Source organism: Syngnathoides biaculeatus, chromosome 6, assembly GCF_019802595.1.
Source record: "Syngnathoides biaculeatus isolate LvHL_M chromosome 6, ASM1980259v1, whole genome shotgun sequence".
Taxonomy (NCBI): domain Eukaryota; kingdom Metazoa; phylum Chordata; class Actinopteri; order Syngnathiformes; family Syngnathidae; genus Syngnathoides; species Syngnathoides biaculeatus.
In genome coordinates this window covers 24,398,563-24,419,733 of record NC_084645.1, presented here as the reverse complement: position 1 = coordinate 24,419,733, position 21,171 = coordinate 24,398,563, and the positions used below count along the sequence as shown (strand labels likewise).

General features: G+C 43.1%; 1 protein-coding gene across 1 annotated transcript in view; it reads right to left on the bottom strand.

The window, feature by feature from the left end:
- lingo1a (leucine rich repeat and Ig domain containing 1a) overlaps window positions 1–20,676 on the bottom strand; it is a 153,980-nt gene extending 133,304 nt beyond the window's left edge. The window contains exon 1 of the mRNA XM_061822041.1: window positions 20,479–20,676. The gene's annotated coding sequence lies outside the window, so the exon portion shown is untranslated. The remainder of the gene's footprint in view (window positions 1–20,478) is intronic.
- Between the last annotated feature and the right edge of the window lie 495 nt (window positions 20,677–21,171).

Below are 21,171 nucleotides of genomic sequence, written 5' to 3'. Positions count from 1 at the left end.
CTCATCTTAGACGTTTTGTTTCGGCAGTTTTACGCCAGATGCCCTTCTTGACGCAACCCCTCCAAATTTAGCCGGGGAGAGGAGCTTACAAGACCTGGTATTCCCAGGCGGTCTCCCATCCAAGTACTAACTAGGACCAAACCTGCTTATCTTCCGAGATCTGTCGAGATCGGGCATTCCCAGGGTAGCACGGCCGTTGGACTTTAATGCATACATTTGGCAATGTCCAGACAAGATATATATTTTCAAATATTAACATAAATCAGACCAATATAAATGGCAAGTAAGTGACGCAATGGCCACAGTAAAACCTAAAAACCAGTATTTATTTAAAGGAGGGCCCGTAGCCCGGTGTTTAGATCACTAGTTTGGTTAAACCAGGGGTTGTGAGTTCGTATCTCACTGGGCCCCCGACTCCCCGAGAGGGGTTGCATCAGGAAGGGCATCCGGCGTAAAAACTGTGCCAAACAAATATGAGCGTTCATCTGAGATGTCACGCTGTGGTGACCCTAAACGGGACAAGCCGAAAGACACTTGCTCTAGTATTTAAAAATCAGGAGACTTTATCCTTTCATATTTGAGGAATACAGTAGTTGGTCCTGGCTGAGCAAGTTCCTCACGCTCTGATTTCTGACTTAACTTGAGACACCTCCACTAGCTCCGATGAGGATCCTTCAAAATCACTCGGGAGCCTGTTCTGACAACATAATTCATAAAAGAAAGCTCTAGAATTCAGTCTGCAGAGGTGTGAAAAAGAATATCTAACTCAGCCATTTTTTTTAGGGTGGGGTCAGAATTATGATCTTGCTTTTACCAAAAGAATCCCGAAATGTTTGAAGGTTACTTCTACAACTCGCTTAGCGTTGTAAAGTGAGCCAAAGTCCCGAATTGGTTGATCTTAAGACTTTTCAACATCGTGACAGCTCCACGGGTGAAACGGAACAACTTCTTTGGGCAATTTCTATAATTTCTCGACATTATAACTCCAACGAGCTTCCTTCGGCCGTTCCGCTCAGAAATGACTCGAAATCATTCCCCTTTTAAACAACGCAGCTCATTTGTTGACGAAAACCGGACGTTCCTCAAATGGCTCAAGCCTTCTCAGAAAACCTCAACGTGAGGCGATCACCACGTGGCCATCGCTCAGGAAATGAGCGCTGTTGAGCGGGTTTGCGAACGTCCGCCGTGCATCACAATAACGAGCGTTCGCGGCCATCGTGTGCGCAAAACTCGCCGGGAACACTCTGCTCACTTGGTTTCCGAGGAAAATGTGTCCCAAGTACATGCGCGTAACGCAAATTTGCCTCCACAACAGAGTTATGAAACTATTCATTTGAAAGACCGCCTGTAATTTAGAAGAGGATGAGTCATGAATAAAACAATAATCAATGTTTTTATATTTGGCTATTGTGAAAAATGGTGGAGGAGGGGAGGGAGGTGTCCATCCAAATGTCAGTAATATCGATATCAACACTTGGACCGAGAGTGGTCAATCGTGTAATGAGATCCGTACAGTTTGAGGTTGTCTCCTGTTTGGCAGTTTCACAATGGCTCCAACAATCCATGCATCCATCCATCCAAGCCGCTTATCCTCACAAGGGTCACGGGAAAGCCAGAGCCTATCCCAGCTGGCTTCGGCCGAAAGGCGGACTACACCCTGAACTGGTCGCCAGTCAGTTGCAGGCCAGATATCGACACCATCACCTACCGGGAATCGATCCCACGTTGCCCGCACCAAAGTGTGTACCACTACACCATCAATGACTCTCAGGTTCCAACTAATCTAGGTAAAAATTATCAGGTGAATGGATGATCATGACGATGTATTTATTTTGTATAAACAGAATCTGAAAACATTTGGGAAGAAAGACCATTCCAAAGAACAGCAAAAATAGTTTGAAATTAGTGGCCAGTTTGAGGCTCCGGAATGTAGCGCCTCAACTTGGTCCTATCTTACTTCGCATGTCAAAATGATTCAAACGGTAAACATTTGTGTACCTAATACTAGAAACGCATCATGAAACCAAACAACGGAGATAAATGTACTGTGTACTATTAATCCTTCTAATCTAAAAACAGATACTTGTACTTACATTTTTTTCTCCTGGTAACATCCACCCATACATCCATTTTCTGAGCCGCTTATCCTCGCAAGGTTCACGGGAGTGCCGGAGCTTATCCCAGCGATCTTTGGGCGAGAACCCTGAACTGGTTGCCAGCCAATCGCAGGGCGCATACAAACAAACAACCATTCGCACTCGCAATTACACTTACGGACAATTTTGAATGTTCAATTAATGAATGTTTTAGGGATGTGGGAGGAACCCAGAGCACCAGGGCAAAAACAATGCAGGCACAGGTCTTCTTCTTCTTCTTTTCCTTTCGGCTTGTCCTGATTAGGGGTCGCCACAGCGTGTCATCTTTTTCCATCTAAGCCTATCACGTGCATCTTCCTCTCTCTGTCGTCATGTCCTCCCTCACCACATCCATCAACCTTTTCTTTGGTCTTCCTCTCGCTCTTTTGCCTGGCAGCTCCATCCTCAGCACCCTTCTACCAATATACTCACTCTCTCGTCTCTGAACATATCCAAACCATCAAAGTGTGCTCTCTCGAACCTTGTCTGCGAAACATCCATCTTTGGCTGTCCCTCTAATGAGCTCATTTCTAATCCTATCCAACCTGCTCACTCCAACCGAGAACCTCAACATCTTCATTTCTGCCACCTCCAGTTCTGCTTCCTGTTGAGTCTTCAGTGCCACCGTCTCTATGGTGCTGGGATTTGAACCCCAGTCCTCAGAACCGTGAGGCAGATGCTTTAACCAGTCGTCCCACCGTGTCTCATATAAACATTTTTAATTCATTTTTCTGTCTTCAAGGAAAGTAATGTGACGGCTGTCAATGGTGGCACAGCGCCCAAGCGCCCACTATTGACCGGCCTCCACTGTTTACAACACCATGATGCAACTAGTGGTAAATTTAATTTGCCTGTTTAAATGTCAATTTTGCTAACATTCAGACTCCCCAGCACGGAGTTTACCTCGTGTAAGATCTTTTCAACTGACACTAGAAACATTTCAATTACAGTTGGAAGGAATGCTAAAATGATGATTCATGCCATTTTCCGTGTTTTTTAAATCGCACAAGTGACCGTCATGGTGAAAATGTCGATAGTATTGGATTTTACATCTCTTAGCAGGAAGTAATATCAGTGGGAATGTCATTCTGGCATCGAACTGACATTTCTAACACGTTGCCACTCTCGTGCCGCCAAATAGCCCGACGCCAGTTGCTCCGCGCGGTGACGTCGTTTGTCCAAACACGTTTAAAGACCAGCCAGAAAAGTTGGCCGTCGTCCGTTGTTTACGTGGAGAAGCTGCTGTGTCACATTGCTTCGACAGCAGCAAGATGCGGCGTGGCTGCACGCGGCTTAGCACTCAGCGGCACACGCAGTTAAAAGCGGAGCTGACAAGGCACCTTTCTGAGGATTAGCTTCAAAATGAAAGCTGCAGTCCAGAGCTTGTTAAAAAAAAAAAAAAAAAAAAAAAAAAAAAGCATCATTTCGCACCTGGCCCTGATTAAGATTCAATCTTTGTCGAGCAAATGCCGTAAATAACAACAACATAAAAATGTGGCCGCCCGACAAAGGAGACAACCGCGGAAGCTAGCCTCCCTCGACTACTTCCCTTGCGCTTAGCCTCTTAGCTCGCCGTCTTAATAATCCACAATATGTGACCCATACATATTTATAAAGCCCTCATTATGCCATCAGTGGATGTAATCATTAAGGGACCCCCTAGAGCACTTTTTGGGCACAGCGCTGCCTTTCAAAGACAAAGTATAATCAAATGAGCCGGGAAGAGTTATAGTGTTGTTCAAGAACAAGAAACCATTTCTGCACTTGCACCTCGAAAGAGGACATTATGAATTATTATTTTTTGGTTTGTTTTCTGTATGCCTACAATTCAATCGAAGATGAGTTTTTTTTCCTACAATGCTTATCGACCTCTAACTTGTTTTGCTTTAGAGACAATTTTAGCATCAGAAATTCTGAAAATACAATTATAGTAAAGGGCAAACACTTGAAACTATAAAACATTTCTAATTGCCTGTTAGTAGCTTAAACCACCAATACTGTATATCACAAACTATGATCCCAAAACAGATTCAAGTCATCATACATAAACCCTAAACCAGTCGATTGCGAGGCAGTCTTGGTCGATCGCAGGACAGCGTGCCAAAAAAAACCCCAAAATACTACGTCAGCCAATGTTCCCACTAAACTGCGCGCCTGCGCAATTGTGCACCGCTGATGCTGATGATCTCTTTGCAGATATTCTGCGTTGCGCACAAAAAAAAATAATAATCCAATGCAAATTGAAAGTACAACATACAGCTATTCAGTTTGTGGCATTTTGCAATGTCATTCAATGAGTGAGAGACGACTGGTTGTTACATCCAATGGCACAATTCACATACGTACTGTCAAAAATGAAAAGAAGAAGCCGCTGGTTTCTTTTAGGCAGCACACGGAACTTTCTCCAACAACAACCGCTGCTCTGCCACACTCTCTTTTTCCTAGAGTACCTTACACCCCCCGCTCTTAAAGATGTACACTTATAATTACAAATGTCACAGTACTTACGCAGCCCATCAATGTGTTTTATAATGACGGCATCCACAGTCTGGGCAACGTAGAGCAAAGACGAGCTAGACATGCCGCTGATGTTCAATTTCGATATTAATGGAGAAAGTTAAAAAAAAGAAATGCTGTTGTTTTAAGATGCAATGGCTGTCGGAGAAAAAGTGGTTAAACTGGACGAGATTTTCTCTTTTCCGAGTGGGAACGTTCTGGTCTGAAGCCAAAGTAGAAAGTGCAGGATGAGATTTTGTGTAATTTTAAAATTCCACCTTGGCACAGCCTGACCCAGGATGAAAGCACAGACAATACAGTGCACAAAAAGATAATTCTGTATTTTAAATATAGGAGGCTACATAGCATTAAGCTTAAAACGGTTTGGGAGCATCATCACGTCCCTGTCGTCGGTAGCTCGCGAGAGGCTGGGTGCTTGAAAAGTAGATCTTGGGGTAAAAACATCTGGGCACCCCTGCCCTAAACAATGGCTGAGTAATCAATTTTTGAAAAAAAAAAATGCACATTTCACATCAATAACAACACAGGCTAAACTTAGATCCTCACTAATATACACAAATCTTAATCATTTAGTCAGGATATATCACTTTATCAATAAAAAATTTTACAGAAAGAGCACAAAATTATGTAAATATGTAAATTCGGAATCAATCATGTGCCAAGGTCAAATTGGTGCCATCGCCATAGTTCATAGAAATACAAATGTTTCCTGTTCTTCGTTGTTCTTGTTTTGTACGTCGTACCAGGGCAGCACCGACTGCCGGAGAAAAACTCCAGGTGTGTTTTTACATACTTGGCCAATAAAGCTGATTCTGATCATAAAATAGTTTTGATACCATTTTAACGATCTTAACGGGCAAACAAACGCAACATTTGTTCAAAAACTTTGTTCAACTCACCATTCAGAGGTTCCACCTTAATTGCAAAAAGCAGTAAAGAAAACGGACCGCGTTAAGTGTGTATCTTTGTGCAATGTTGTGGAGCATAAATGCAGAAAATAACTGGATAAATATCACAAGTCGCTTTTATGATTTAAAGGGAAAAAAATAATCGCAGGTTGACATTGACTTTGTGAGGAGCTTTTGATTCGCAATAACACTCATCACTTTTTATGCTTTCCGAAAGTGCTCCCAGTGTAAAGTAATCCAGATAGATGAGGATTACGATTTTAGTCAAAACAATAATCTACGCTAGTTGAGTTTAAATGCAAATCCCCACGGGGGAAAAAAAACAATGTGCCGTTCATTCCCCTTAAAAAAAATAAAAAATAAAAAAGACAATACGTGGAAAAAAAAGATCGCTGCACAGATGTTTCGCAAAAGTGAAAAAAATAAGAGCAGGAAAGTGTTTCGAGAGCGGGGATTTGACGTTTCATTAATCTATCCCTCGATTTTCGAGACAGATTGTCCTTGTTAAAGTGTTTCATTCATATAGAAAAAAAAAAATATATATATATGTAAATTGTTAGAGAAAAGCTTTTCAGGGTAATTGTGGAGAGGCTGGACCTAAGGTGATGAGTACCATGCAATATTTTTTATGTCGTATGTATTCACGGCTGAAACGCAAGGTCAGCGTACGGACTGGTTGCATGCGAACGATACAACGCCGCAGCGGTTGAAGTTGACGTGGGGCGGAAAAAAAAACAACTGAAGCAACAAAAGTAAAAAAAATGAAATAAAAATAAAGTATTTTAGGTGGCACGGTGGATCTCCTGGAAGGCATTGGCCTCACAGTTCTGAGGTTCAGGGTTCAATCCCGGCCCCGCCTGTGTGTTGTTTGCATGTTCTCCCCGTGCCTGCGTGGGTTTTGTCCGAGTACTCCGGCTTTCCTCCCACCTCCCAAAAACATGCGACGTTAAATTGGACACTCTAAATTGCCCCTAGGTGTGATTGTGAGTGCGGCCGTTGTCTGTCTCCATGTGCCCTGCAATTTGCTGGCAACCTGTTCAGGTTGTGCCCCGCCTCCTGCAAGTTTGACAGCTGGGATAGGCTCCAGCACTCCCCGCGACCCTCATGAGGATAAGCAGCTGAGAAAATCGATGAATGGACAGTTCAGTGTGTACCCTGCCTCTACCCTGTTGACAGCTGGGATAGGCTCCAGCACTCCCCGGGACCCTTGTGAGGATAAGCGGCTAAGAAAATGGATGGATGGATGGATGCTGGGATATGCACTAGAATCTCTGTTTTTCCACAAAAATACCGTTTTTTCCCCACCTTTAAGTATTTTTACCCCCAAATTATATAATTTGACAAAAAAGAGATATAGATATCCCCCCCATCCAAATGGATGAATAAAGTACTTTATTGGCTGTGTATGAATGTAATGACTCTTCCATTTAAATTGTGGGGCTGAGGTAAAAGGAAGGACAATATAAGAAAGTATTGTCCTAATTTGCCTCAGGGGGAAAAAAATATACAAAAGTGAAAACATCGCAATGTGCTGTATTTGTTTCATTGTCGAATAATGAGCAATTATTAGCAAATTACTTCCACGTTCAAGGAAATTGTGATCAATGATGATTAAACAGATGAAACATTTTGGCGTGGGCGAACAAATTGTATCAGGTCACATAAAGATAAAATAAATATCAATAGTCAAATGTAAAAAAATAATATAGAAAATAGAAATATAGAAGACTATTTTTTCATCAGCTACTTCCCGTTTCATGGAGAAAGACAGTACCTGTACCAGTTTGGCGCGAGCTATTATGAGTTTCATGAGAAAAGAAGAAAAGTAGTAACTCTTAAAAGTGGAAAAAAATCATTTTTAAAAATAAAAAAGGTTCATTGGGTCATAGGAGGTTGATCCATTGTAACCATCGGACCATTTTTGGGGATGACGTAAGTATTATGAGGCATCTGCAGTACTATATAAAAACACTTTGTATTGTCAGAAACAATCGGCCTTGGAACTTCGCTAAACTTTCAACATGACGGTAATAATCGAACGTGCGTCGAACGTCGATCGCTTAAAGCGAAATAACAACCGTCGCGGGGGAACCGCTGCAAAACGGCCACTTTCGTACCCCGGCAGGCACTTCCTTCCATCCGCACGCATTTACAAAAGGAACACGGCGTTCCGGCTGAACTCAGCCTTCAAGAGTGCGCCCTCCAGGCAAAAATCCTATTGTCCGCGGATGCGTCCTAATACGGCGCGAGGGTTTTTCAACCACATTATTATTATTGATATTTTCTTTTGTTTTGCGTTGTGCTTGGGCTAAAGTGCGGTGCTGGGGGTAGGGCATGGGGGGGGGGGGGGCTGCAGGGACCGAATGAAAGAACACATTCTATGCTTAACATTTGCATCACAATCGCTGGCCTTTTCAATGACATTTAATATGGACCCTGAATTATATTCCGCCCAAATAACGAAATGAGAAATACCAAGCGTGTCAGTGAAAGGTTCCAACGAACGCCGCGTGACTACTGTCACTTTCCTGTGTCAAAATACGACTAACGCAAACTGTATGTTTTTATACACACCGGCCGCATTATTAGCTACGCAGCGCTCTCGGTATCAAGCTTAAATATCCATCCATCCATCCATTTTCTTTGCCGCTTATCCTCACGCAGGTCGCGGGGTGTGCTGGAGCCTATCCCAGCTGGCAACGGCCAGGAGGCGGGGTACACCCTGAATTGGTTGCCGGCTAATCGCAGGGCACATGGAGACAAACAGTTGCACTCACAACCACACTTATGGGCAATTTAGAGTGTCCAATTAATGTCGCATCTTTTTTGGGATGTGGGAGAAAACCCATGCGGGCACAGGGAGAACATGCAAACTCCACAAAGGCGGGGCCGGGATCGAACCCAGGACCTCAGAACTGTGAGGCCATCATTTTCCACCTGCACCACCGTGCCGCCCATGCCTAAAGATAGCAAACCACAGCAAATGTATTTGTATAGCAAATTTCATACACAAGGCAACTCAATGTACATGATTAAAGGCATTTGAAAACGTACAGATAAAACATTTAAAATGGGATAAAAACAATAAAAATGACAAACAAAATAAATAAATATAGCATCAATTTCCAAATCCCCCCCTCCCCCGCCTAAATTGACATGATGAAATTATGGTCGGTTTAAATACATGCATTTTTTTTTCAAAAACAAGGTTTCCAACAGTATGCTTAGTCATTCTGTCAATTAAAATTATGAAAGTAATTAGCTCAAAATGTACCTCAATATAATTCCTAAATATAATTAATTCAGATAAAAAATTACAACATATCAGCCAATGAACAATTTGGCGAAGAATATAATACACAGGTATTATTTTGAGTTGAGAATCTACTTATTGTGGGCTACAATATACTGTACAAAGGAATAATGCACAAGCATAAATGCGCTTTTGATTGAATGATGAAACAAGTTGAAAGTTACACAATTTCCAATTGGACGGGAATTATTTGAAGAGCAAAGGTGTGTATTCTGCTCCCTCATTGGCTAGCAAGATCCAGCCAATGGCAAAGTGTTGCCATTTTTTTTTTTTTTTTGTCGTAGTCAACGTGACAACTTCATTTGGGTTCAGCCCTTCGTCGTCGTCATGAGAGCTTTTCATAAGCGCAAACAAAATGTCGCGTTGCCATGGTAACTGAAACGGCGAATGCCACGGGCGGGCCGCGTGATCGCGCCCATACATTCTGTATGCACGGAATGCGAGGCGCACCGGCTGCGATTTCCCTTCGCCCACAGATGCGTCCCTCGGTAATCCGGTTTTGCAAAAAAAAAAAAACAAAAAGGAGACGACAGCACAATTAGAAGACAAAAACAAATTGAATTAAAAAACACCATAAATGCCTCTATTTATCTCTAAAGAAAGATAATATGAGTTGTAAGCGTAATGTGAGAGACTATAGACTGCTGAGGACATTCGTTGGCCAAAACAGCAGTACCTATCGAGGCACATAAGAGACTCTCAGATTCATTTAAGTGTGGACATTTTATCCATCCATCCATTTCCTTAGCCGCTTATCCTCACAAGGGTCGCGGGGAGTGCCGGAGTCTATCCCGGCTGTCAAAGGGCAGGAGGCGGGGTACACCCTGAACTGGTTGCCGGCCGATCGCAGGGCACATCGAGACAAACAGCCGCACTCATAATCACACCTATGGCCAATTTAGGGTGTGCAACTAATGTCGCATGTTTTTGGGTTGTGGGAGGAAACCGGAGTGCCCGGAGAAAAGCCACGCAGGTGCGGGGAGAACATGCAAACTCCACACAGGCGGGGACGCAGGGGATTGAACCCGAGTTTTCAGAACTGTGAAGCCAACGCTTTACCAGCTGAGGGAAAAAAATACATAAAAAATAAGTTCACTCAGAGCATCAGTCTTTTGATGATCCATTCTGATCGAGTGTGTTTATTTTCTCATTCACTCAATTTTTATTCTCAATATTCCCTCTTCTCAGAATGGCTCTTATCTACAGTACATTCTACATAGTGAAAGAAGACATCTCCATTTTTTTTTATGAATTGAATGAAATTATTATATTTCGGGTTCAAGGTTAAAACTAATCATTTTTAAGTCGGGTTTTCGAAATTATTAATAATTAAGGGGCAAATTCAATAAAAATCGAATTAATCTTAATCTGACTTTCAATGAAAAGGTCTTTCAAAGAGGTCTTTGATGTAATTTCATTGCAAAACCACAACTCCAAGAAAACTATTCATCCATTCACTTTTTAGCCGCTTATCCTCACGAGGGTCGCAGGAGTGCTTGAGCCTATCCCAGGGGCGATTGGGGAGGAGGCGGGGTAAACCCTGAACTGGTTGCCAGCCAATCGCAGGGCACATTGAGACAGACAACAGCTGCACTCACAATCACACCTACGGGCAATTTAGAGTGTCCAATTAATGTTGATTGTTTTGGGGGTGTGGGAGGAAAACAGAGGCGGGCCGAGCATCGAACCCTGGACCTCAGGACTGTGAGGCCAACGCTTTACAGCTGATCCATCGTGCCGGCCCTAAAAATACAAAATATTTTTCTCTTAAAACAATGTTTTAAGTTGCACTCACAATCACACCTTGGGGCAATTTAGTGTCCAATTAATGTTGGATGTTTTTTGGGATGTGGACAGAAACCGGAGTGCCCGGCGAAAACCCACGCAAGTACGGGGATAACATGCAAACTCCACACAGGCGGGGCCGGGATCGAACCCGAGACTTCAGAACGCCATTTTATTGCCATTGTTTTATGATAATTTTATTTCTTTTCTAGTTTTGAATCAATTGTTTTTTTAGTTCACGACTCTCCTTTTTTCAATTAAAAAAAAAAATAAAGTTTTACAATTTCAACAATAAAATAATTTTCCTGACTATGATTTTCAGGATTTTTGTGAGGTAAATTAGCACATTTTAAAAATTCATGAGCACCGAATGTATTTTAGCGCTGAAAATTTTTTTTTTTTTAGTTCATAACTGTACATTTTTTTAGTCAAAAAAAATAGTTTTACATTTTCATCAATAAAAAAAAATGTCCTGACTATGATTTTTGGGATTTTTATGAGGTAAATAAGCACAATTGAAAAATTTGTGACCACCGAATGTATTTAAAGTGCTGAAAATTGTTTTTTTTTAGTTCATGACTGTACTTTTTTTTAATCAAAAAAATAAAGTTTGACATTTTCATCAATAAAATAATTTTCCTGACTATGATTTTCAGGATTTTTGTGAGGTAAATTAGCACATTTGAAAAATTCATAACCACCGAATGTATTTTAGTGCTGATTTTTTTTTTTTTTTCAGTTCAAGACTGTACTTTTTTTAATCAAAAAAATAAAGTTTGACATTTTCAACAATAAAATAATTTCTTCTGACTATGATTTTTGGGATTTTTGTGAGGTAAATTAGCACATTTGAAAAATTCATGACCACCGAATGTATTTTAGCGCTGAAAATTGTTTTTTTTTAGTTCATAACTGTACTTTTTTTTAGTCAAAAAAAATAAACTTTTACATTTTCATCAATAAAAAAAAATGTCCTGACTATGATTTTCAGGATTTTTATGAGGTAAATAAGCACAATTGAAAATTTTGTGACCACCAAATGTATTTAAAATGCTGAAAATTGTTTTTTTTAGTTCATGACTGTACTTTTTTTAATCAAAAAAATAAAGTTTAACATTTTCATCAATACTTTTTTTTCCTGACTATGATTTTCAGGATTTTTGTGAGGTAAATTAGCAGATTTGAAAAATTCATGACCACCGAATGTATTTTAGCTCTGAATTTTTTTTTTTTTTAGTTCATGACTGTACATTTTTCATCAATAAAAAAAATGTCCTGACTATGATTTTCGGGATTTTTATGAGGTAAATTAGCACATTTGAAAAATTCATGACCACCGAATGTATTTTAGCGCTGAAAATATTTGGATTCAAGGGCGAGTTCCAACTGGTGTACTAAGAACAGACACAGAGGAGTCCAGAAGCTCGCCAAGCGCAACGGTAGCTAAATGTCAGGAGCCATCGTACGACTACGTGCGCCATGGCGCTCTCTAAATAGCGCACTCCAACAGCAGCAGCGCGACAAAAGGCCTGACTGGACAAGCCTTCACCTCCTATTGGGGTTAGCGGCGAAACGAGCGCACGGCGACGCGACAGGTATCGCTATTCATCGGCGGCTTGACGGCGGAGCCGCCGGGCCGACGCGACACCGCGGCTTCAAACGACGAGGGGGAGACGGCGCGTCGTCCTCGGCGAGGTTGAAACGCGATAGACGCCATATTGGCGACCTCCCGCGGCGGGCCGCTCTCGCGAGTGACACCGACGGGAAACTGAGACGCAGGCTCGCCGTATAGACGTCAACGAGGCAAGACTTCAGCTCAGCAAGCATGTAAGCGTCAACGCTACACGGGTCCATTTTAACGCTCATCTAAGCGCCGGTACCTCAAATTAAACGGCGACAGACGGCGAAACAGCGACGTTTAGACACGCCGCTCTCTTATCGCCTTCCGGAAAGACGAGGTCCCCGCCTTGTACAAAACGCTTCTTCACCCAGCGGGGAGAAGCCAGTCAGGTCGCCGCACGTCCACGTGACGCGCCGCGACTTGCCGCGAAGCGTTCATCACAAATGGATCAACGAGGCAAACGTCTCCGCCCTCCGCGCCAGACGCAATTCACAAAGTAGCTTGAAAATTGCAGGGGAAAAAAAAAAAAAAAAAAATGAAATAAAAGTCCAAAATCAAGCCGCACTTCTAAACGGCTTGTTGGCAGCGATGCTGTTTTGCACTTGACGGGCCTTGGCGCCGCCTCTCGCCACGGGGACAAGCTTGATTAGCATTAACGGTGACGGATCCGAGCAGTGGCGGTCGTTACGTGCATGGCTCCTTGCTTCATGCTGCTCTAGCGTAGCGCTGCTAACATTAGCATTATTTTGGGCCAAATACATCATTTGGAAGGGGAAATAACACTCGTAGGGCAACATAGTACAGTGTTTCAAGGCCAACATGCAGCGCACAACATAGCACTTTTTGGACAACGTAGGGTGTTTACAGCAATCCGGGGATAAGATTTTGCATTTTGGAGGGCTTCGTAGCAATTATAGACCGATGTGTGCTACTTTTGCGCTCAATTACATTTTTATAACAAAGTATGACATTGATGTCATGAGGAGGACCCAAATGCAGGACTCCGAAGCAAAGGCATAATGTCCAGTGGGTTTTATTTTAGAAGTCGTGTCCGCGAACAAATACAGTGCAAACTAACTCACTAACGCAAGGCAACGAACTGGCAAATGCCAGTGGCAAAAACTCTACTTTAAATGCTAATTACAGTCCCAATGTGAAACATCTGTGAGGGATGCCAGGTGTCAACGCCCAGAGCAGTGGTGTGGCCACGCCCCTCTTGCTCATGACATTGAGAGGTCAAAATATCGCACTTAATGGGCAAGATACGGCATTTTTTCAAGCCATTGTGATATTTTGGAAGGCAAACTATAGAGTTTGTCAGGCAACATTCAGTGTTTTAGGGATTAAAACAAATTTTAGGATTTTTTTTTTTATCGGGGGGGGGGAATATGTCACTCCTTAATTTGTGCTAGACTTGCATACTCGAGCTAGCAGAGTAATTTGGCCCCCAAATATAATATTTTGGGAAGCAAGAGAAAGTTTCTAGAGCAAAATATGGTGCTTTAGGGCAAACATAGCATTTGAGGGAACACGGGCGGCACGGTGGGGCAGCTTTAGAGTTTTGGCCTCACAGTTCTGAAGACCGGAGTTCGTTCCCGGCCCCGCCTCTGTGGAGTTTGCATGATCTCCCTGTGCCTGAGTGGGTTTTGTCTGGGTACTCCGGTTTCCTCCCACATCCCCAAAAAAACACGGATTAATTAAAGACTCTAAATTGCCCCTAGGTGTGATTGTGAGTGCAGCTGTTTGTCTCCATGTGCTCTGCGATTGGCTGGCGACCAGTTCAGGGCGTACCCCGCCTCCTGCCCGTTGACAGCTGGGATAGACTCCAGCACTCCCGCAACCCTCGTGAGGATAAGCAACTCAGAAAATTGATGGACAGATATTGTATTATGGGGGCTGAAGCAGTCTCTTTGGCAGGGGTGGGGGTCGTATCTATATCTCTTTTTTATGTCAAATTATATAATTTGGGGGTAAAAATACTGCATTTAAAAGTGCAAAAAAAGGGATTTTAGTGGATATTACAGCATTTTGGGGGAAATCTTATTTTTATTATTATTATTATATTATTTAAATATATTTTTTTATGTTTGGGGCAAAATACAGCGTTTATGGGGCAAAAATATTTTTTAGTAGCACAACAGTGCAATTGGGACATAATATTGCATTGAAGGATCTCGCAATTTCAGCCTACAAGATACCATTTTGAGGGGAAAACATTTGTTTAAGGGAGAAATGTGTTTTGGTGAAAAAATATAAGACTTTGGCACCGAAATATAGCTTTCACCACAGCTTCCCGTGTTTGTTGTAAAAGTTTTGAGCATTATTTTCGATCAAATTATCATGAGATTTTCGATCGTCAGAGCTGTCGACGCAAGCCCTGTTTAAGGTCCGATCAGGATTCGAGCCAGACGTGAACTCCCCAGGGGAGGTGTTGCGGTCGCACTCGACAAGACGGAGACCCGCAAGACCCCGAAGGGATGAAACGGATTATCTGGCCTGGGAACGCCGGAAAGTTTACCCCCGAGGACCGCGCACGGGAGGGCGTTTGCTGGGAACACCTGGATTACGCAACGCTGTCTGTTGCAACCGCGGCCCAATTCCATGAGAAAATGGATGAGAGGGATTATAGTCAAAGCACAAACAGACAAGTTAAGCAACCGAGTGAAACGACGAAAACGGTTTGAAGATGAGGAGGAATTAACGACAGATGGAGGGAAAGTTCCGGAGTAGCTGGGACATCAAGACCTGCTAAAGCATAGCTGGAATCGACTCACCACCAAGATAAACCAAAAAAGTGGTTGAAAATGCAAACAGACGACCACAAACAAAGACTCTTGCTGTTTAAAATCCTTTTTTTTTTTTTTTTTTTACATAATTGCATGATAATTAATTCAATGCAGCTGCACAGTATTATGTTAAAAAAAAAAAAAAGGTATTGCATTTTGGGTTGATAAAATCATGTTTAGAGCAAAATAATATGCAGCTTTTGTGGGAGAATTAAAGTGCTTTCGGAATAAGATTAGAGCATTTTGTGGGGGAAAAAATGGCGTTCATCGGGCCAAAATACAGTGCTTTGGAGCAAATATGTATTGGTAAGGGGAAATATTTTAATTTGGAGGGGGGGGGTGATAAATGTGGCGAAGTTACTGTAATTTGGGATCAGAATCTAGCATTTGGGTGGGTGGGGGGGGGGCACACACACTGTCAAACTAATTTTTCTCACGGGCCACACTGTTGTTCCGGTTTCCCTCAGAGGGCCGTTATGACTGTGTAACAAAAATATTGAATCATTTCGTCATATTTACACCATCATTTATGAACAAGTTTTGGGTTCAGAAATCAAGGGTAACACAAAAAAGCTTGTAATATCTCACCTTGATCATTCGTGATATATGTCAATTTGAAATTTTGGTACACATTTTTACAAGAATCATGGAAATTGACACTCTAGATTTGGCTTCGCGGGCCACATAAAATCATGTGGCGGGCCGGATCTGGCCCCCGGGCCTTGAGTGTGACACCAGTGATTGACCATATAATGCAAAATACGGCGGCCACAGTGGATCAGCTGGTAAAGCGTTGGCCTCACAGTTCTGAGGTCCTGGGTTCAATCCCCGACCCACCTGTGTGGAGTTTGCATGTTCTCCCTGTGCCTGCGTGGGTTTCCACCCACATCCCAAAAACATGCAACATTAATTGAACACTCTAAATTGCCCGTAGGTGTAATTGTGAGTCCACCGGGTTTTTCTCGATGTGCCCTGCGATTGGCTGGCAACCAGTTCAGGGTGTACCCCGCCTCCTGCCCATTGACAGCTGGGGTAGGCTCCAGCATTCCCGTGACCCCCGTGAGGATAAGCGGCTAAAAAAATGGATGAGTGGATGGAATAATTGTGGGGAAGTTACTGTATTTTGGGATCAAAATCTAGCATTTTTTTTTTTTTGGGGGGGGGATAAATTTATAAAACAATATACAGCAGCTGGTCAAGCGTTGGCCTCGCAGTTCTGAGGTCCTGGGTTCAATGCCGCAACCGCCTGTGTGGAGTGCGGCTGTTTGTCTCGATGTGCCCTGCGTTTGGCTGGTGACTAGTTCAGGGTGTACCCCGCCTCCTGCCCATTGACAGCTGGGATAGGCTCTCCCCGAGACCCTCGTAAGGATAAGCGGCTGAGAAAATGGATGGATGGAAAGCAAAATATGATACACAGAAGCAGAAAACAAGAGAGTCGAGTTGGCAGAGAAGCACATCGTATATCATCAGTGTATAGTTTTGTTCTTGAAGCTGGCGCCGTCACGTTAGTATATAAATAATTTGACCTTTAGCGCATTAAAATGTTGACCGCACACATGTTGTAAATCCCTTTCGCAAGCCAACAAGACGGGAGTACGCGTCTCCCGAAATAGGCGACAATCAATACGACTTTGGTCCGACGTGAAAAGCAGAATAAAAGCGCCGCAAATCCGGCTCAGTCGGAAGCAGAGTCAACTTTTAAAGGCCACAGATTGCATCTCCAGACAGGTTTAAGCGGCGCTCATCTTCTCTCTGTCAAATGCCAACGAACGGCACAGATTGGCAAGCGAAAACGCCAAAACTCAACATTTAACTGCTCTATTAGAGCGTAAGCTCAAGCTTGGGGACAAAAAAAGCAACTTTTATGAAGCTAATTTATCGTTACTCAAGTCTATGTGTCATATTAGTGCAAACTACATCGACATAAGACAAAAAGTCTATGGTCATGTGACTCGGGAGTCTTAAATGAATAGCATTTAATTGGCACGTGACAAAATCGGAGTTCGATGTGCAGTTTAGGGAGGCCGTAAAAACGCATCCAGTCGTTCGCCTGCGTAATTCTTTCCACACGTTCACCGAGTCTTGCAGGAAACACCGGAGGCGAGGCAACAAAAGAGAATTGAAATGCATGCAGAGACGGTAAAAGTAGGGAATAAAGAGGCTCAAGGGCGATAAAGGGGAATATAAAAGAGCAACAATAAAGTCACGACGTAATGTGAGATGTTGCGCAGTTCTGGCCATAAATTGAGGAGTCTTTATTCTTCGCCGGCCAGAACGGAGGCCGGCGGGCAAACTCTTGTCATTTATGACGCCGCATGCGGTAGACGTTCGCCGGCAAACGTCAGGCGGTCCCGCACTCAAGCAATATTGAGCGAGGGGGAACGACCCGGTCCGTAAGCAGGCTGCGTTCTCGGTTGACGGAGATCCCGATTGCCTTCGGATCATTCGCAAGTTTCGCATTTTTAAGGCACAGATATGAGGGGAAAGTTATGTGTTTGGGTGCAAAATATAATATTTGGGTGTGGAGGCATTTTGAGGCCAAAATATAGCATTTTTTCAAGTAAAAACAAAACATTGACGTCATTGTTTTAAGAGAAAAATATTGTGAATTGAGTGTAAAATATATTTTGAGGGAAAATTATTGCATTTGGGGAAAGATCGAGCACTTCTTGGGATAAACTAGAATTTTCTAGGGTGTGATAAATGTTTTTTTTTTAAAGGCAAAACAGCATTTCTCGGGTACAATACAGTGAGTGGGCGGCACGGTGGGTCAGCGGGAAAGCGGAGGCCTCACAGCTCTGAGGTCCCGGGTTCAAACCCGGACCCGCCTGTGTGGAGTTTTCATGCTCTACCCGTGCCTGCGTGGGTTTTCTGCGGGCACTCCGGTTTCAAGATTTTATTTGGGGGACAATATTTTGGAGTTCTGGGGAGTTAGGGGCAAACCATAAGATTTTTCTGTTCAGTTCTGCGAGTCTGCACTTCATTGGAGTTTCTTACGGTTTTATCATACCCGAGCGGCACGGATTTGACCGCGACCGTTTCGTGCGCTTTTCCCACACACGCACACAAGCAGGAACTCTTTTGATTTGAAAGGTCTGCGTTTATTTTCGTCAAAGACGCCCACAATCTAGGGGGATCAGAAATGAGTGAATAATCCTTCTGCTCCCCCGGCAAGCGTTTGTTTTGTGCTGAAGCTTTTGCTTCAAAATGAAGAAATCAACAACAACAAAAAATCACGGCTCCCCTTCTTGCTTTTCACTCCAGCTAACGTTTGATTTAGGCCGATTAAATCTGCCGCTTGGCAAGGAAATCAATGCATTTAATGATATTGTTAATGAGCTTAAGGTTTGACACAGACGCCAATAAAACAAATCTTGTTAAAGTATAATAACGAGAGATAGCGATTCCCATCAGAAAATGTTCTCTCCGAGTCTTAAGGTACCGCTGCTTTTTATTATTTCCGCAAATTGTGGGCCGGAATTAACAGAGGCCATGTATCAATTACTGAGGTAGGTACCCGTGATCCAAATCAAATCAAACAAATCAAGGCCTCTACCCAAACGGACAGCTCACGTTTCTTTTCAACAGAGGACGCTACTGTCTAGCATTCCCTTTGGAACGCAGAAGCAAGGATCCAAAGGACATCTGTTTTCAAATTTATCCATAAACAAGCATCGTACTACCGTATCTTCCCGACTACACGTCGCAGCGGAGTACAAGTTGCAACACCCATAAAATCCATATATACGTTGCACTGGAGTATAAGTCGAATTTTCAAGGCCCGTCTTAAGTTTGTCAATGACCATTTGGTTGATACAGAGGAGTCACGGGAGAAGGTTTTGTGGTCAGATGAGACCAAAATGGAACTTTTTGGTCATAATTCCACTAACCGTGTTTGGAGGAAGACGAATGATGAGTTCCATCCCAAGAACACCGTCCCTACTGTGAAGCAGGGGGGTGGTAGCATCATGCCGCCATCATGTTTTTCTGCACATGGGACAGGACGACTGCACCGTATTAAGGAGAGGATGACCCCGACCATGTATTGTGAGATTTTGGGGAACAACCTCTTTCCCTCAGTCAGAGCATTGAAGATGGGTCGTGGCTGGGTCTTTCAACACGACAATGACCCGAAGCACACTGCCAGGAAAACCAAGGAGTGGCTCCGTAAGAAGCATATCAAGGTTTTGGCGTGGCCTAGCCAATCTCCAGACCTAAACCCAATAGAGAATCTTTGGAGGGAGCCAACACTCCGCGTTTCTCAGCGACAGCCCAGAAACCTGTCTGATCCAGAAAAGATCTGTGTGGAGGAGTGGGCCAAAATCCCTCCTGCAGTGTGTGCAAACCTGGTGAACAACTACAGGAAACGTTTGACCTCTGTAATTGCAAACAAAGGCTACTGTACCAATTTTTAACACTGGTTTTCTCGGGTGTTCAAATACTTATTTGCTGCTGTATCACACAAATAAATCATTACATAAAAAAAAAAAACTTTTTAGATTATCTCCCTCACAGTGGATATGCACTTACGATGAAAATTTCTGACACCTCCATGATTTCTAAGTGGGAGAACTTGCAACATAGCAGGGTGTACAAATACTCATTTTCTTCACTGTACGTCGCACCCATGGCCAAACTAAGAAAAACCCGCGACTTATAGTGCGGAAAATGCGGGAATAAACAGTTCTCTCAAACAGTCTCCCTACTTGAGTTGCCCTAAAGGGGGTTGGGGGGGGTGAATCCATCTCCAATTTTACACGAACGCAGCAATTCCGCAGACGTCTGTAGCGAGCCACGGCGAGGCAGACAAATTGAAATATTTGAACATATTTTACAGTTGTTTCATTCGTAAACTCTTTTATGAAATGCACACTTCTCTTTTTCTTAACGGGAAAAATTAGTCACTATATCCCACACTGTAACACAGATGTCGTAATAAATCAAATGAAGTCATTACAAGTTATTTATTACACCCCCTCCATTTGTACTCTTCAACCCATAAACTCCGCTAGATTAATTTTCATTTATTTTCAAGGGAATTGAAAGAACGTAAACCTTTCAGGGTTTCGGTTTCAGTTTAGGTCAGCACCGGTCAATTGCTTTTCTGCCTGCCCGCGTATTGTTTACAAACACCACGAGAAGGTCTTTCATAGCACTCGTCTTCAGTAATTAATTTGTCCCCTGAAAAATGTCATTTTTGCAAAAGTTATGGTGACGAATGAAATTGGTCACAAGCAGAGGCAGCAGAAACCTTTTAAAGAGACCCTCAGGGTTTTAAGTCTGTTGTGACTCAGATGGATTTTCTGTCTCTTTCCTGAGTGAAAAGGAGCTTTGAAGGAGGGGGTTGAAGTCTACATATATATAAAAATATGAGAAATAAAATAGCATGGAGTATTCATGTAGTGAAATGTACCTTTGAGCACCGGCGAGGAAGTGCCGGGTCGACGAAGAGCGGCGGTTAGCGACCCGACTAGCATGTTTGGAGTCCGGCGGATCGAGTCCAAGCTTCAGAGCGTATTAAGAGTCAGCAGACGGCCTGGGGGGAAGACTCGCTGACCCGACCTCGACGAGGTCCCGACACACTTCTTCAACCATAAAGTGTGCCGTCAGCACCTGGCCTGTTGGAAATAACGCAAAGCAAATGCGAGGTGAAATATTGCGAGTGGACGGGAGGAAAAAGTTCATTCGCTTTGACGTCCTCGCTACCATTTTTTGCTCAGTTGTGTGCTCAGTCGGTACACAGGATCCGGTTGATCCAGGACTTAACATTTTAGACAAGACCAGAGTCTGAAGTACCTTGTTTGAACAGCCGTGCCAACAAAATCCATTCATCAATTGAAAGAGGGGCGGCTTGGCCAAAATTACATATTTGTTCACTCTGAGAAAGTTCAGGTTCCTGCCGACTGCTAAGACCAGACCAAAACTAGACATGATTACCTCGGCAAAAAGCAAAAATTTACAGATTTGACATCAGATGCCTTTTTCCGTCCAAAACAGACAAACAAACATCGCACGCAAAAACAATGTTTGTTCCGCCGTGGGCCAAACAGCGACGCAACGCCGAGCTATCTTTAACCTCCGACCTCGGCCGTCTGACTCAGCGGCT